The sequence below is a fragment of the Ammodytes marinus genome (genome assembly GCF_949987685.1).
Source record: "Ammodytes marinus genome assembly, chromosome: 14".
Lineage (NCBI taxonomy): Eukaryota > Metazoa > Chordata > Actinopteri > Uranoscopiformes > Ammodytidae > Ammodytes > Ammodytes marinus.
This window is the reverse complement of record NC_137218.1, coordinates 30,533,507-30,553,011: the sequence shown is the minus strand read 5'-3', so window position 1 is coordinate 30,553,011 and position 19,505 is coordinate 30,533,507. Positions and strand designations below refer to the sequence as shown.

At 42.5% G+C, this 19,505-nt stretch overlaps 1 protein-coding gene across 1 annotated transcript in view; it reads right to left on the bottom strand.

The window, feature by feature from the left end:
- tiprl (TIP41, TOR signaling pathway regulator-like) overlaps positions 1–17,585 on the bottom strand; it is a 52,283-nt gene extending 34,698 nt beyond the window's left edge. The window contains exon 1 of the mRNA XM_080040583.1: positions 17,281–17,585. The gene's annotated coding sequence lies outside the window, so the exon portion shown is untranslated. The remainder of the gene's footprint in view (positions 1–17,280) is intronic.
- Between the last annotated feature and the right edge of the window lie 1,920 nt (positions 17,586–19,505).

Below are 19,505 nucleotides of genomic sequence, written 5' to 3'. Positions count from 1 at the left end.
CAACCGTTAAAGTATGATTCAAATATTATTGAACAAACCTCCAAATGATAACGGTATTTTTTTCAAAAATAAAAAACTCAAAATGCACCGTTCCAAATTATTATGCACAACAGAGTTTCAAATAATTTTTATAGGTTGTAAAGAAATAAAAATGGTCATTTGTTGAAATTGCAGGATATGATGAAGGTCATATTTAGTGAAATCAAAAGCTATTTCAATCCAAAACATCTTAACAGGCCAAGTTACATGTTAAAGCTCACATATTATGCACTTTTGCTGTCAATTTTATATGGTCTAAGTAGTCCCTAATACTTATTTTTTTAGATGTTTGCTGAAAAACCCATTCAGATCATTTATTGTAGCAAGCCTCTATACCCTGATTGTCCTCTGGTCTCAGGATGACCTATATTTGTGCGATCTGGCTGGCCCCTCCCACCTCTCTGCCGGGCTTTCTTTATATGTCCATGGGGCTCTCCCACCGTCTCTGCCGTGCTCTCGCGATACTAGAGAGACACTGCGTGACTGCGAACACAGTGTTTACCCAGAGCTAAGCCATACTTTTAAAAATTTGACATGACCTGACATGATTAAAACCAGTGAAAACAGTAGCTTCAAAGTTTGATTTCTACATGAATATCTTCCCATCCTTTGTCATGTTAAAAACGAGTCATTATTAGACTGCAAGGGGAAAGCTAAGTTAGTGTATTAGGAGCAAAACTTGGTGCTACAACCGAAGCTACATGGGCGCTAACGCTAAAAATAAGACTCGGACGATTTAAACCAGTGAAAACAGTAGCTTCAAAGTGTGATTTCTACAGGAATATCTTCCCATCCTTTGTCATGTTAAAAACAAGTCATTTTCAGACTGCTGTGGGGAATATAAACAGCGTGTTATGAGCAAAAGCTGGTTGCTTGTCCCAAAGCTAATAGCTACACACCAGTCAGGCAAAACTACCAATAAAAACTATTATTTTAGTTTCACCGTTTAAAAAAAAGCACAGGTAGCTTCCTATCTGTTGTGTTATTAAAAACGAGGCATTAATAGACTGCTGTGGTTAAAGGCCTACTTCACCGGTTTGAATATGAAGGTGTATTGAATTCTGAGATCCTATGTAGTATAAATGTGCAAAAAAAATTTAAATCGGTTCATCCTAGCCTGAGAAAAGGCAGAAAGAGTGTTTTTTTTAACCCTATATTTCTCTTTCTCGTGACATCACAGAAAGAGAAATATAGGGTTAAAAAAAACGTACTTTGTAAATATTATTGTGATGTCACAGTAAAAGACATCACAGTAATATTTACAAAGTAAGTTTTTTCTCAGAATCTCAGAATTCAATACACCTTCATATTCAAACCGGTGAAGTAGGCCTTTAAGATCAGGGTTCGACATAACGTATAGCCCGATGGCCCGGGGCCAGTAAAATCATATGCAGGGCAAGTTGATTGGCCAGTCACTGTCCCGCCCGGGCCAGTGACTGGCCAATCACAGTTCAGTATCTTTTTGTAGACTACATCATGGTTCATTGAAATGCGCGTTGAGAGTCGGAATGAAAGCAGTGTTTATTTAAGACTCAATATAATAAACCTAATATAAAATATATTTTTTAATGAAAGGCCAGTGGACACCGATGCGTGGGTGTTTTGACAGGCGGGGCTACAAGCGGGTGCACTCTCGCTCCGTTGGCAGAGCTGCCTACCGTCCGCCTGCGAGTCGACAAATCAATCGACTTGCTTAGCCCCCTTTCTTTCTTCCCACAGCAGAGGTTGAGATGCAGAAAATGATAACTGCGCTTTTCCTTTATCTGCCGCCGTAATGTTACAGTATTTTCATCCAAGCCCCAATGGTAATACAAATGAGAGGCGTTATTTAAACGCTGTGAATGCGTCTCCGGTGATTGTGTCGGTTGTAGACAGAAACGAACGGAGGGACTCCGCTCACTGTACAGTTCCTATAGTCGCGCAGTTTGGCACTGTGTTTTCAGGCTCGAGACATTCAATCAGATCGCGGAAGTCTTTCCCATTGAAATCGCTAACGGGGAGAATATCCCCTGTTATTATTTTAGCCACAAACCACAGTTCATCTGCGCGGCGGCTCACTCGCTGGCGAGATCACACGGTGAAACGCTGCTGTGATCGGACGAAGGCATTGTGTGTTTCTAAGGTGATTTAACGTCATAGTCTTAGACGAGCGTTTAACTTATGCTGCATATTTTGCACTGCATTGTTTTTTATCAATAGTTTGAAAAAATGGTCCCACACCGGACTCTTGAAGCTGACACTTCATGGAGAAGTGACACTCCTGCAGCGCGCTCACGACCAGACGTGAACTCACATACACGGTGAAATCTCCCATTAAAAAAACGGCATAACCCACTGATTTTCGGATTTCTATTCTATTTTTAAAGTCAACTTGAGCGCAAGTGGAAAACCGGTCATTCGGTCGACACATTCACATCCCTAATGCATATAGAGAAAGTAATAAAAACAGCCTACCACACCACAAAGAATGATCAGACCTTCATCTCTTATTTTTTTTTTATGTTTGATCATGACTTCTGCAGGTGAACTATTCATTAAACTGCCCAAATTCAAGAATAAAAACAACCATCAAACTACTGGACTTTAAAATACTGGCTTCAACATACTTTCAGTTGTAGGCTTCAAATTCAATATGTTTGCCTGGTTTTATATTATGGGTATGAACAATATCAACATTTCATATAATTAACTAAAAGAAAAATAACCAAATCTAAAGGGAATATCTATACTATTACAGAATAGATATTCCCTTTAGATCTGGTTATCTTTATTTATTTTTCTAATACAGGTATTATAATTATTGACACTAAATTATGAAGAAAAAAAAAGTGTGTGCAGGGCCAGTGAAAATATACAAGGGGCCAGTAAAACTCGGATCCACTGGCCCGACGGGCCAGTAGGAAAAAAAAGTTATGTTGAACCCTGAAGATAAATTAGTGGAGTATGAGCAAAAGCATTCTGTGTTGGTGTATGTAACATTCAGGCTGTACTAAGGGCATCTTGTCGCTTAGCGGGGAAAACAACATGGCTGTCGCTCGGAAAATTTTCCATCGGCACGGTGGACGTTTCTGGGGGGGAAGCATGGACATATAAAGAAAATATGGGGATGTGGCTGTGCCGACTATTACGTAATAGTCGGCGAGAATTCTGACTGGAGTATATTGGGGGGGAGGGGTGGGGGTTTCAGAAAGGGGGAGAGTGAGAAAAGGAGAGATTGTTATTTTTTTTTATATTTTGGCAGTCTCTAGGCACACCGTGGACCCATGGATATGTTAGAACACATTTAAAAAGTGCATTTAGCATAATATGTGACCTTTAACATAGGACCCCTTCTTTGATATCACCTTCACAATTCTTGCATCCATTGAACTTGTGAGTTTTTGGAGAGTTTCTGCTTGAATATCTTTGCAGGATGCCAGAATAGCCTCCCATAGCTGCTGTTTTGATGTGAACTGCCTCCCAACCTCATAGATCTTTTGCTTGAGGATGCTCCAAAGGTTCTCAATAGGGTTGAGGTCAGGGGAAGATGGGGGGCCACACCATGAGGTTCTGTCCTTTTATGCCTATAGCAGCCAATGACACAGAGGTATTCTTTGCAGCATGAGATGGTGCATTGTCATGCATGAAGATGATTTTCCTACGGAAGGCACTGTCCTTCTTTTTGTACCACGGAAGAAAGTGGTCAGTCAGAAACTAAGAATACTTTGCCGAGGTCATTTTCACACCGTCAGGGACCCTAAAGGGGCCTACCAGCTCTCTCCCCATGATTCCGGCCCAAAACATTACTCCACCACCTCCTTGCTGACGTCGCAGCCTTGTTGGGACATGGCGGCCATTCACCAACCATCCACTACTCCATCCATCTGGACCATCCAGGGTTGCACGGCACTCATCAGTAAACAAGACTGTTTGAAAAATAGTCTTCATGTATTTCTGAGCCCAGTGCAACCGTTTCTGCTTGTGAGCATTGTTTAGGGGTGGCCGAATAATAGGTTTATGCACAGCTGCAAACCTCTGGAGGATCCTACACCTTGAGGTTCGAGGGACTCCAGAGGCACCAGCAGCTTCAAATACCTGTCTGCTGCTCTGTAATGGCATTTTAGCAGCTGCTCTCCTTATCCGATGAATTTGTCTGGCAGAAACCTTCCTCATTATGCCTTTATCTGCACCAACCCGTCTGTGCTCTGAATCAGCCACAAATCTCTTCACAGTACGATGATCACGCTTAAGTTTCCCTGAAATATAAATTTTTTTCATACCTTGTCCAAGGTATTGCACTATTGGACGGCAGCAGAGAGATCCTTTTTCTTTCTTATATTGCTTGAAACATGTGGCCTTCTTAATAATGTGGAACGTCCTTCTTAAGTAGTTTTTCCTTTGATTGGGCTCACATGGCAAACTAATTATCACAGGTGTATGAGATTAATTTCAGTGATCCAAGGCATCCTGAGACACAATATCATACATACGTTTTATTGAAAAACAAAAAATTTTAAGTTTATGACAAATCAATCCAATTTGCATAATACTTTGGAACACGGTGTAGTTTACCAGCTTTCTATCTGTCAGGGCAGGCAATGTCTGTCAGCTGTAAAATAAAATATTTGGGACACATCATTACAAATGAAATGTGTGATAATGATGACCTATATAGACAGCGACTTATGTTATGTGCGCAAGCCAACACATGCTGGCGAGAAAACTTTCACATTGTTCAGATAGGGTTAAGTTGACCCTCTTTAGGGCCTACTGTACGCCTCTTTATACTGCACCTTTCAGGCATGCAAACTCATAAGCCATGGAAACGGTGACATGTCCCCCAGAAGATTTTTTTTGTGATTTGAACATGTAAGAGAAGCAATTTGGTGTATTCTGGTGAAGAGAATTAAGGACAAAAAAAACTTTAAATTTTATCAGATGAATAGTAAAATGAGCAAAACAAGTTAGTCAGCCAACCTTCTTGACTTTTCCCATACAAAGTGTGTAGGTATTTACCAAGAACAACGTTAAAAACAGCTTCGAAAAACGGTTAAAAATGCGGGCAAAAACCAGCATTAAATAAGACAGAAATTAACATGGAGCCTAAAATCAATCACACCAAATTCCCTTACAATAAACTATTAACAGGATTTGCATTATCTTTGCTACACAACCATTAATCAAACACATACAAATAGACTCTGTAGTCACCATAGTTTCTCTTCTGTTCACACACACACACACACACACACACACACACACACACACACACACACACACACACACACACACCCCCCTCTCTCAGTCGTGTGCTGGAACATAACGGTGCAAAATATGACGATAGTGGAGGAAACGGGCGAGTGTGTTGTTTCGGCTCTGATCTGCTATAATCACTACATTCACCTCAGGTGTGTCGGCCAGAACACCATGCACAAACCGTAAAAACAGCAATAGCCAAAAGCACATTATTAACCCATTGATGCCGGCTGCTGCGCGACGCAACATTGTATCTCCTGCTGGCTGCTGCGTAGCGCAGCATTGTTGTTTTATCTAATTTTCATGGTGCGCGCAGCAGAGAATGCACCGTCATTGGATCAAATACACATGAGGTGGGTTTTGTTGATTTGTTTAAGACCACATGACCACCCAAATGTTGTGTGGGTTGCCGAAAATCACGTCAATCAAAAAAATTAAATAAAAAAACAATAAGCCGGCTGTGTCGGCAACAGTGTATTACAGAACAGTTAGTGGCGTTCGGAGCGCAGAATCTAGGTTTACTATAGGCTACTGACGAAAATCACACAACACATTGCATCTATTTATTAACGATATTTATTAATTTAGGCTATATTTTGCTGCTCCAACTCAAATTCAGCCGAGCCAGGCGATAGTTAAGTTTCAGTTTTGTTTTCATCTCCGTGGTATACAGCTGTTTGGACCAGCTGATCGGCTCCCGACAGCGGGAGTCAGTCTGCGTTCCAGTTGTACTGAGAAGTCGGATTTATGGTGCCAGTGATAACTGAACTAAATTATAAAATAAAGCTATCTCTTCCTCCCTCTATCTGTCTATCTTTCTCTCTCCACTGCACACTGTCACTACTATCCATGCTTAAAGCGGCAACGAGTAACATTTAAATATCTTTTAAACAGCCTAATTTTTCCTCTGATAATCATAAATTACCTTTAACAGCAAACGAGACCATCAGTGCAAAGAAAGACGTTTTTATATAGTTTTTATTACTGCATTTGATCTGGTCGTACACCCAGTCCGATTTTCGGTTCACGCGTGCATGCTCTATGGTCACATATCCGTATTGGTCGCAGATTTCAGTGTGGCGCAGGAACGTGAATTGAAAAGCCTATCACTCCAGGTGAGGGAAGGGGAGCGGGAGACCAGATCCCAATTCACCAGATGTGGGACAAAGACTACGTTTGTGCGGGACAATGCGGGACAAAGTGCCGTTTTTTTAGCAAAATAAACTCGTGTCACCACCGGTAATGCCAGAGACACGGCTTTCTAAATTAAAAAAACACTATCTTTAGATCAGCGTGCAGCAGTTAAGTTAGCTACTGTTAAACAAATAGAGCGTTAAGGCTGCGGCTTCACATTAAAAGCATTTCACTGGCTTCACATTAGCATTTCACTTGACAAACGTGAGTTGGCTTTTATTTTGAAGTAACAGGAAAGTGAACGTTGAAGCACTGCAGGCAGCACCTTCACAGAGCCACTGAGCCCAGCAGCCCGATACACACACACAGACAAACACACACACAGACAAACGGAGACTGCTGTCTCCTGACAGCTATCGGATAAATGCCAGATTATAAAACACGCATTTAAAAAGGGGGGCTCACTTTCAATAACAATGCGGGACAACGTCTCAATTTGCGGGACGTGTGAAAAGTAATGGAAATGCGATCTGGTCATCCTAGAAGGGGAGCGGGAGCCTTGTTTGAGACAGTTATTTGTCGTCATAATGACTGATAACGGGGCTGAACCATCAAAGAAAAAAAAATAAAATGCAATGAAGAAAAGCTCAAAGGGAGAGTGATAGGCGGGCGGGAGGGCGTTGCCAAGCAACGTATACACAATTTCACGCAGCGAACCTAGACTGCAGTGTTTACTCCTAAATGAATGAGCGGTAGCCTACTAAAACAAAGTTTACTTTGCCTCACCAGCATCATCAGATGACCATTATTCATCTGAAATAGTCATTATTTACAACAACATAAACACATTACCTCATCGTGATCCATAACTAACTGCCGTCTCTCGTTCATTCGCTTTGTGTGGGGACTGGGGACACATACTCGTTCAGCTCCGTGAGAGGTGACAATGGATCAACTCATTGCAATCAGGTCAGGTGTAGTTGATGCTGTGTCACTAACCACTCTCACCGAGCCGAAAAGAGTCCGGTGCCCTCACACTTTCAACACACGGACACGCACTATATTGCTTCCTGATTATTTGAATCTTGAGGCCCTGCACGAGCTAGAAAACAGCTTCACGACAGCTGGCGTCGTAAAAATACTACCGCTTTTGTTCAAAGGTGTCGCCAACGTGCCGACTTACTCGTTGTACCTTTAAAGGAAGCAGGATTATAACCTAATTTAGCACATTATTTTTAAATAGTTTATATTATTTTTCATTTTTTTTTCTCCCTCCATCTAATTTTGACAATTTTTAGAAAAATGTGTTGGTTTGTAAGCGCTAAGGGAGCATGTTTAAATAAAACCTGTGAACCTTACCTCTTTTTTTTTTTTTTTAAGGTATTTTTTTGGCATTTTTATGCTTTATTGATAGTGTAGAGACAGAGTTGAAATGGGGCAGAGAGGGGAGTGACATGCAGAGAACGACCGTGGGGTGGAATCGAACCCGGGTCCGCTGCTGGCCGAGGCCCATGGGGGGGACGCCCTACCAACTGAGCTAAGGGCGCCCCGAACCTTACCTTTTAAATGTATTTTATTTCATGTTTCTATGTGCTACACAGGCTTAGATATTAAAGGTGAAGTAAGCGGTTTATTTATGTTAATATAAGTGTTAAATCGCTCTCATTCATACAGTGATCACTTACATAATGTGCGCGTTTCATAAAGCCGATCTCTCAGTCAGCTGCTCTGCATGTAAACGGCAAATAAACTTATTGGAGGATCTAGGGCTGGGCGATATATCGAATATATGCGATGTATCGCGAGATGTTCTCCATGGGATGTATAAAATGACCCTATTGCGACCATCGAATACAAATTGGCACGTAATGTGTTTTTTTTAACCGCCGCCGCCACCGGCAAACTCGCTGGTGTTCGCTTCTCTCGCTCTTTCCTGTGGCTCTCTGCCTCACAGACTCACATGCATTGGCAACCCACTCACTCCCCCCTCCCAACCAGAGTCTCCTGGCCGCGCACCTGTGACGTAGTCTGCAGTGCGCCCTGTGTGTGTTTACTTTTATCGCCATGTGAAAACAACGAGAGGGGGAGAAAAAAAGACGAGGGCTCTTGTGCTCTTATGACAGCCGAAAGAGCGGGTGGAGGGGCCGAAAGACGGCGATGGTGGCCGTCGTTCATAGCTTGGACCTTTTTTTGTAGGTCCGTGCTTATGAGAAGAAGCACACAGGCGAACGACCGGGGGAGGCGGGTGCACATGACAGCAGCGGCCGCTGTACACCACAGCCTGCCCTGGTCCTTATGAGAGGAAGGCTAGTGGTTACACATGCGAAAGAACGGGGGAGGCGGGCGCTTGACAGCATAAGCGGCCGCTGTACAGAGCCTGGCGGATTACTCCGACTTCACGGAGAGTTTCTGGTCCAACGTCACACAACCACGGCATCACATTTATTACGGGCAGCCTCATAGGTCCATGTCAGCACCAAGGGAGGTGCACACCGTTTATTAACTAAAAGTCTATGTAAAGTAGGCTACATTTGCGAGTATTTTTTATAAAATAAAACATAGTGTTTTAGTGATAATGCAGGAGGGCTAGATCAATAGGTATGAATAGCATCCAGGAATGGTGCATCGGTTAGAATGCAAGGAATGATGATGATGAGACTTTGCTTTCTTTAGACCAGGGTTCGACATAACGCATGGCCCGTAGGCCCGGGGCCAGTAAAATCATATGCAGGCCAATCACAGTTCATTATCTTTTTGTAGACTATATCATGGTTCATTGAAATGCGCGTTGAGAGTCGGAATGAAAGCAGTGTTTATTTAAGACTCAATATAATAAACATAATATAAATTATATTTTTTAATGAAAGGCCAGTGGACAACCGATGCGTGGGCGTTTTGACAGGCGGAGCAACAAGCGGGTGCACTCTCGCTCCATTGGCAGAGCTGCCTACGGTCCGCCTGCGAGTCGACAAATCAATCGACTTGCTTTGCCCCCTTTCTTTCTTCCCACAGCAGAGGTTGAGGTGCAGAAAATTATAACTGCACTTTTCTTTTATCTGCCGCCGTAATGTTACAGTATTTGCATGGTAATACAAATGAGAGGCGTTATTTAAACGCTGTGAATGCGTCTCCGGTGATTGTGTCGGTTGTAGACAGAAACGAACGGAGGGACTCCGCTCACTGTACAGTTCCTATAGTTGCGCAGTTTGGCACTGTGTTTTCAGGCTTGAGACATTCAATAGACCCCTTATCTGTTTATCAACACGGCGGATGCGCGCATGCATAGCTGCAGAAAGAAAATTTGTTTGGCTGGTTGCCATGGTTACCCGTTTGATTGTATTGCAGTTGCGGTGTTTCTTTATAGGTCCATGGTGTTAAATAGCGATGTTGTCAGCTTACTAAAACAGTTTATCAGCGAGTGATAACATTGGTTGTGCGGAAACATTAACACTATTGAACAGGAAACATCTTAATGACCCATACGCGTTGCCGGCAGTTGAGTAGATAAATGATGAGAAGAAATGGCCCCGACGACTTCAGTGGCCGGACTGCTGTTGGAGAGTGACAGTAAAAACCGACAGACAGATAGACAGAGAGAGGCAGAGATGCCTTTATTTCATAATTTTGCTTTTTGATTTAAAAGTGATCATAACTAGCCTATAGTGATCATCTGTTTTTAGACTGACTCCTGCTTTCGGGGCGTTGGGCTCACGAGCCGACCAGTTTATCAGACCAGCTGTTTGAGACGGAGATGAAAAGGAAAGTGAAACTTATGGTGGAGCAGTTAAATTAATAAATATTATAACCAAACACAATAATATGTTGTGTTATCTGCTTTAGTAGCCTACAGTATGCTAGCACATGTCGACCCCACTCGGTTTTCGTTTATTGATTTTTCCTAAATGGTATGATTTAGCCTACTTACCGGCTACACGTGCAAACCCCTACTGCCTTGTCAAACCATAGAGTCAAACACAAGGGAAGAGGACGGAGATGTATAACGTCTGGGTCATTGTAAATAAGCCTCCATTGCTTTCCATTGCTATAGCCTCGTCTCCAGTCACTGTCCTTATTGTAAACATTTCACAACTCATTTATGTAATTAATTATACAGCGGTGCATTTAGGCATTTACTAGCTTTATCACCATTCAAACAAAAAATAAACGGTTTGTGCATCCAACAGCACAACAAGACATGATTGTGGCTCGTGTCGCTCTTGTCTCTTTCTGCGGCTGACATGCGCAGTAGAGCGGTGAGTGACGCTGTGTGACGTAGACTGATAAGGGGTCTATCAGATCGCGGAAGTCTTTCCCATTGAAATCGCTAACGGGGAGAATATCCCCGGTTATTATTTTAGCCACAAACCACAGTTCATCTGCGCGGCGGCTCACATCGCTGGCGAGATCACACGGTGAAACGCTGCTGTGATCGGACGAAGGCATTGTATGTTTCTAAGGTGATTTAACGTCATAGTCTTAGACGAGCGTTTAACTTATGCTGCATATTTTGCACTGCATTGTTTTTTATCAATAGTTTGAAAAAATGGTCCCACACCGGACTCTTATGTGAAGCTGACACTTCATGGAGAAGTGACACTCCTGCAGCGCGCTCATGACCAGACGTGAACTCGCATACGGTGAAATCTCCCATTAAAAAACCGGCTTAACCAACTGATTTTCGGATTTCTATTCTATTTCTAAAGTCAACTTGAGCGCAAGTGGAAAACCGGTCATTCGGTCGACACATTCACATCCCTAATGCATATAGAGAAAGTAATAAAAACAGCCTACCACACCACAAAGAATGATCAGACCTTCATCTCTTATTTTTTTTATGTTTGAACATGACTTCTGCAGGTGAACTATTCATTAAACTGCCCAAATTCAAGAATAAAAACAACCATCAAAATACTGGCCCACTCTTTCAACATACTTTCAGTTGTAGGCTTCAAATTCAATATGTTTGCCTGGTTTTATATTATGTGTATGAGCAATATCAACATTTCATATAATTAACTAAAAGAAAAATAACCAAATCTAAAGGGAATATCTATACTGTTACAGTATAGATATTCCCTTTATATCTGGTTATTTTTCTAATACAGGTATTTTAATTATTGACACTAAATTATGAAGAAAAAAAAGTGTGTGCAGGGCCAGTGAAAATATACAAGGGGCCAGTAAAACTCGGATCCACTGGCCCGGCGGGCCAGTAGGAAAAAAAAGTTATGTTGAACCCTGTAGACTATATTATTCTCAGCCGTATTTATTTAAATCCTCTGATTGTCTTACAGTTTTATTTTCATGAACTCAATACATGAGAATTAAACAATAAGGCAGGTAACAGAGGGATGATGAGCCACCTGCGTTGTGTTTATTTAAGACTCATTATAATATACATAATATATCATATCTTTTTTAATAAAAGGCCAGTGGACATAGCCTACTATGCGTTGGCGTTTTGACAGGCGGAGCAACAAGCGGGCGCACTCTCGCTCCGTTGGCAGAGCTTTAGGCCTACCCTCCGATCCGCTCCGCGAGCGGGACAATACCGAGAGAGCCAACTCAATATTAGGGATGTGAACGACTTATTAAGATCTCGAGTCAACAAATCAATCGACTTACTTTGCCCCCTTTCTTTCTTCCCACAGCAGAGGTTGAGGTGCAGAAAAAAAAGTGATAACTGCGCTTTTCCTTTAGCTGCTGCCGTAATGTTACAGTATTTGCATCAAAGCGCTTATAGTAATACAAATTAGAGACTTTATTTAACCGCTGTGAATGCGTCGCTGGTGATTGTAATTGTGTCGGCTGTAGACAGAAACTAACGGGGGGGAGTTTGTTTGCCGACATGGCTCTGTGTTTTAAGGCTCGAGACATACAATCAGATCGCGGAAGCCTTCCCCATTGACATCGCTAACGGGGAGAATATCCCTGGTTACTATTTTAGTAGTCAAACTTCTGCGCGGAGTTCTTCCGCGCGGCGGCTCACTCGCTCACTGGCGAAATCTCACGGTGAAACGCTGCTTCGCTCGCACTAGGCATTGTGTGTTTCTAAGGTGATTTAACATCATAGTCTTAGACGAGCATTTAACTTATGCTGCATATTTTGCACTGCTTATGTGAAGCTGACACTTCATGCAGAAGTGACGCTCCTGCAGCGCGCTCACGACCAGACGTGAACCCGCATACAGTGACATCTCACATAAGAAAATAACGGCTTAACCCCCTGATTTTCGGATTTCTATTTTTAAAGTCTACTTGAACTCGAGTGGAAAACATTCACATCCCTACTGGATATGGAGAAAGTGATAAACACTGCCTACCACTTCTCTTATTTTTCCCTATTTTTGATCATGACTTCTGCAGGTGAACTATTCATTAAACTGCCCAAATTCAAGAATAAAACCACTCATCAAACTACTGGACTTTGAAATACTGGCCCACTCCTTTCACATACTTTCAGTTGTAGGCTTCACATTCAATATGTTTGCCTGGTTTTATATTATGTGTATGAGCAATATCAACATTTCATATAATTAACTAAAAGAAAAATAACCAAATCTAAAGGGAACTTCTGTACTGTATTATAATTATTGACACAAAATTACGGGAAAAAAAGTGTCTGCAGGGCCAGTGAAAATATACAAGGGGCCAGTAAAACTCGGATCCACTGGCCCGACGGGCCAGTAGGAAAAAAAAGTTATGTTGAACCCTGCAGAGTAAAGCAAATTATAGCACAATGTAAAGAAACCTATCTGGACCATTGGGAAGAAACAACTAAAAGCCAAAGTAGATTGGAATGTTATCCTTAAAATAAATTATGAATTAGCAGAATATCTCTCTACTGTCAGAGATAGAAAGCAGAGACAGATCCTAACCAAGGCAACCAAAAGAAAACAGAAAATGTGGTCACTGTTCGACAGGTGAGGTTGAGACAGAGATGCACTTTCTCCTACAATGTACAAATTTAAATGATACAAGAAAATTGTATTTGAACAAGTTCAGCTCTGTAGTACCAGATTTCAAAGACCTGAACGACCTCTCCAAATTAAAAATACTAAAAATAAAAGACGGGCACATCTTGCTGCCCAGTATGTATTAACATGCCACAACCTGAGGGCCAGTGAATGATTCAGGCACGCACACACACACACACACACACACACACACACACACACACACACACACACACACACACACACACACACACACACACACACACACACACACACACACACACACACAGTATAAGTAATATAATGTTCATAATGTATATAATGTTCATATGTGTTTTGTCTGATTTATTGGACTTATTGTATCTTGATACTTTGCTTTGGCAACATTGTTTTTTTATTTTAAACTTTCATGCCAATAAAGCCCATTTGAATTTGAAGAGAGAGAGAGAGAGAGAGAGAGAGAGAGAGACTCCAGGGATTGTGTATATAGTCGGAATAAAGTACCGTCGGTCTAAGGGCGCACTCACACTAGGGCCGTTTGCCTGTTCCGTGCTGCAGGAAGATTCAGCACGATTCCCCACCTCCCCACACTGGCCCGTGCTCACACTGCTCGTGGCCTGGGCATGTTTGCACCTTGCCTACGTCACCGTGCGCGTATAGGATTTGGAGCGTAGTCTTGTAGGCTATACGACTGTTTGTGAATATTTTCATCCGGCCAAATTTGCATCATATTCCACTTCCACATTAGAGCAAAGAGAATCCTTAAGCTATTGTTTTTTTAAAATGTAGCCTTGACGTAATAGGTCGCGGTGGACAGTCTCATATTTGTGCAGCACGCTGTTTATTATTAATATAACGGCCCGTCATCAGACCATACGTACCGGATGGTTTTATACACACACACATCGCTCCATCAAATCCAAGTCAGAACTTTTTGTATGGGCAGAGATTGTTTTTCTAAGTGTCTTTATAAAGTTTCTTGTTAAACCTTAGTGTAGGCTACTGTTTCCTTATCACCGGGCCGGGTTGTGTTGTTTTGGGTGCGTCTCCACCGCCCTGCGTAAAGGCAGTTATGACAGCTGACGGGAGGAAAAAGAAAAAAATCATCTGACCAACGTGAGTAAACACGAAAACCTTTTTGCTTTGCTTTCTGCGTTCACCTATTTAGCTCTCTCCCTCTTTTATTAGCCCACACCTAGGCCTACACACACGTTAATTCTCACACATTTTATGTAGCTACAAGTCCAAGTGGTGGGCAATTCTGGTGGACTAGTAAGGCAGCGGACGTTAACGGACGCCGCCTGTGCGCTTGCTTGTGCGCGTGTCATCTCATTAGCATCTGTACTTTGGCCACGGCACACCTCTCCCAGGTGTGCCGTGGCCAAGGGGCTGTTCCGTGCTGGAATACAAGTTGGCGTGGGCACACTAGCCAAACGTTCTAGACTTTAGTATGCAAATGAGCTTTGGCACGGGGCCGCGGCCCTAGTGTGAGTGGCCCCTAATGCACCATCCGTCAATCATAGTCACTATGGTCACTCCACTTTCTTAATAGGTCCATGCTCCCCCCCCCCCCACACACACACACACACACACACACTGTGCTGGCCATCAGACCCCCACCCCCCTCCCAAAATATTTTCTCAGCGGATCTCCACGAATCACATAGGTGGCCGATTTTGTTTCCAAAACGGCGAATTTCGCCAAAAGGTGACTAGTTTGCATGCCTGTACAGAAAGAAGAAAAGCTCAACAATTTTTGTCACTGTATTTGACACTAAGTTAAATAGCTGTTTAGCAGAGGGTTATTACACTGTTTAATCACGGTTCAAGGACTGAATAAAGAACATGAAACCGGAGCCTGCAAAAGTGCTGCCTCTCACTCCGCCAACTTGAAACCCCTCTTCTTGGTGTCCTGTCCCGCCTACCCGCAGGTCGCAGCAAGATGCTTCTCAAAAGAACGGGACTGGTAGGGACAGTCACTTTAGTGCTGCAATCGGGCGCGCGTAAATTTCAATGGACGCGAGACGCTTTTGGGGGGTTTTAGGGGTAGAGCTACTTTAAAAAAAATTATAGTTGCGAAGAGCTACTTGCATCACATCGCTTGTATTTATTCACATAGCACACATAAACTGAACTAAGCTTCTGACGTGTGAAATTGCAATACCCAATGCTTATCAAAAATTATTTCATCAAAGGTCCATTTCATTTTTTCACATCACTGAAAATTCACATCAAGGTCCATTATCACCACCTTACAACAAGCACCTTATTGTACACATGGGACCTAAGAACACACATTATTTTTTTAAAGTTAGTGAGATGACTGGCACTGCATGGAGTCCACCACAGAGGTGTACATGCTGGAGTGTAGGCCTATGCACTCAGGTTCACTCTAATACAGTCATTTAAGTGTTCATCAGTCAATCTTGTTCTGAATTTAGATTTAATGACATTCTTGTCAGAAAAAGGAGCTTCACAAAGGTATGTCAAGACAAATTAAGCAGACATTTTCAGTGCTGCTTGGTGAATGTTCTTTTTAGTTTTCTGGGTCTACAAGGCTCCAGAAATATTGTGAGTGTTGTTGAGACTTAAGCTGAATATGATTCTGGAAATTTTTTACCTCCTTCTCCATAGGAATGACTGACTCCCGCTTTAGTGAACAGCTGGTCAGCTCAGTGGTTTGACACGGAGATGAAAAACTAAACTCAAACTAAACTATCCTGACCTGGGTGGGATAGTGGAGCCGAAAAATATAAATGAATAAATATTTTCACATAATACAAGTAATGTATTGTGTGATTTGCGTCAATAGCCTAAAGTAGCCCAGTTATTTCGCTCTGCTCGCACTAACTGTTCCATATTACACACGCGCCGATCACGTGATCACACAGCTGGCTTTTTCTTTCTTTCTTGGCATTTCACTCAATCCAACCATAGATATATATACTGCCGACCATGTACGGACCACGGATCATCTTTTGTTTTTGTACAACACAGTCGGTCAAACTACAGGCCCGGGCGGGCTACTGAAAACCTGCCCGTGTTAGAGACCCCTGGTTTGGAGGGATGCACTGTGGTAATAATTGCAGACGGTGATGTCTGTCAGGCAGCAAGCATGAAGGCACATGTGACAACCGGTGTACCTTCATGTGATGTTTTACTTTTTACTCTGAGTAAGAGAAAGAGGGCGGCTGAGTGCCATACGGCACGAAACTGCTCACAAAAAAATTATGACGCGTGCCTTAACCAGTTGTGTCCGTTGGCTTTCATTGAAACCACCAACACCACTTGACACAAAAGTTGTTTTACAAAACATAAAATTAACTATGAATGTAATCTTGTCCCGGGCACGGAGAAGACAAGCGGCAGGACTGCAGCTACCTGACCCGGATACTTGGGACCTGGAAGAGTTGCTGCTGTCCACACACACACACACACACACACACACACACACACACACACACACACACACACACACACACACACACACACACACACACACACACACACACACACACACACACACACACACACACACACACACACACACCCACACACCCACACCCTGAAACACCTGCAGCTGTTCCATCTATTTCTTTAGCCTATTCAATGCACATTGAAATACAATTGATTGATTTTTTTTAAATACTTGATTATTGGAATCTTGCATCGTTGTATTAAAACACTAAATTCACCCCCCAAAAAGCAAATTCCAAATTCAGTGTCTTATAGTTAGTGAAATAAATATGCGTTAAAGTTGACGGATGGAGAAGACAGCAGCCAGTTGTCCATTACACAAACAAGCTGCTTTCGGCTTCGCTCTGTGCTGCTCGAACAATAGATAGCCATATGCCCCCACCCAATGTAACTCAGTATAACTGTAATATTCTTAACGAGAGAAAAAAACATCTCTTTACCTTGGTTTTGTTGTCAGCTGCAACCTGACTTGAAAAGCTAGCCAGCAGAGTGCGCCAGTAAAAAAGGTCCGGTGGATTTCTTCGCTCACGCTGTGGTTCCGTCAAGTGTCACCCTGAGTTCCTCCAAATCGCACACTATTTTCTGTTTACTATTATACATAGGGCTTACTACAGGTGATCATGCAAATGATGTAGTATGCATGCAGTGGGTATACAATTTGGACATAGTTTTGAATATGTATTTCATCATATCACCTGCCTCTTGCTACTCATATCATGGATGTGGACCTAAAATCCGCATGTTGTTTACACTTCACTCGGATGCTCCGTCGACGTGACGCAACTTCCGGTGCGCAGTGGATTCTTCTTCTTTTTTGTGTTTTACGGCGGTTGGCATCCAGCTTATTGGTGCTTTACCGCCATCTTCTGTTTCGAAGTGTGGATCAAATGATCAAAAACAATTAACAATTCACTCCTATTCCCTTCATAGAATACATGTAAATAACCCCTATGTTCTTGCATAGCCTACAAAGCATAATGAATAAAAAGGATAACATAGATTGTAAAACAAAAAAGAGACCTTTTTCCCTGAGTCAAATAGAAAAAATAAATAAATAAATAAACAGACCTATTACAGGCCTAGGGAATCTCCGTTCTGCTAGCTAGGGGTCCTCAAACACATTCATCGATTCATTAGTTCCAAGGGGAGATCTTGCATGTTTCTCTTTCAGCAAAGTAGGCATGGATGAAACATTTTGCCAGGCGTATCACATTGTTCAAAATCTAGTTATCATGAATGTCCTTACATCAAACACTTTGTTTTGTCCTGTGAGAGGAGTGTGTTGTTGGATTTTGGCAGGACTGCAAATCCTCCCAAAAGGCTTCAGAATATACACAATGGGTGTATCTCAATCGAGCGGCCGCAGCCTACGAAGGCTGCATTTGAAGACTGATTGCATCATAGCTGCGCACAAAGGCTTGTTCCATTTGGAAGGCTCCTTCATATGCGGCCGAGAAATGCAGCCTTCGTTTCACGGTTTTGAAGGGTCCAACAGATGTATCCTTCGCGTCCCAACATATCCCAAGATTCTTTGCGTTTTTTTCAGAGATGGCATAAAATAAAATAAAAAATAACAAAACAGCAACGTGTTGCTCCATCTTCTTAACTTTTATCTTCCTTTCTTTTTTTCTTGTACTTTTTTTTCTTTTCGTCTGGTAGGCAACTTCTTTTTCTTTATTCCTCCGTTGACAAGGCTGTTTCCGTTGGCAGCAATCAGGGTTGCTAGGCAGCACAGGAGCGGCGAGTCATCACGCAAGGTAATGGCTTGTTACGCAAACCGGAAATGCTCGTAAACCGAGACCTGCGGAGACCGTCTCGTTTAACAACGCTCTTTCGGCCTTCGAATCGGCCTTCACAGGCTATGGCCTTCATAGACCGCGTCCTTAGAAGGATGCGGCCCCTTAAATAAGACACAGCCAATGAAAAGCAGGTGATCAGTAGTTTCAATTTCATTACCACAAAAGTTACAATTGTGTTCAGTGCCGAATCTTTTTCAACACTGGTGCAGTCATCTACAAGCAAACACAACTTACTTCAGCTTTCAGATAATGTTATGGTAGCACTTTATATTTAAAACAGCCCGCATTTTAGCCTACTGTGTAAGTTTCCATAACTTAAAGTGGCTACGAGTAACTTTGGCAGTTCCTTTGGACAAAAACAGTAGTATTTTTACGACGCCAGCCGTTATGAACCCAAACATAACGGCTAAGTCCGGGGAACTTTCACAACGAGTACAGCGAAGCACCGGTGTTTATGCCTATATCTACGCCAGCCACGGTCCCGTCACAGCCAGGTAGGGTAATGTAGACTACTTGCCTTTATTTTCTACTGCCCTGCGCACAATGCTGCTGCTAATGTGTTTGGTATGGTGCTCCCTTGCTGTTTGTGTTCATTTCCGAGTGGCGTGAATCTGCAATGCTGTTTTAAGGCTATTTGTTCCGTTCAGTTGCTGTTTATTTGTCTTTGTGTTGTTGTTGTTTTTGTGCGGACATGAACGCTGTTGTGTCGGGTCGGGTCTGATCGCAGCCATGGTTGATTAGGGGAATAAATTAGGGCTGTCAAAATTGTCGCGTTAACGCAAGGTGATTAATTTTTGGAATTAATGCGTTAATATTTTTTATCGCAATTAACGCATGTGCAGAATGATCCGCCCCGTGCATCCCAC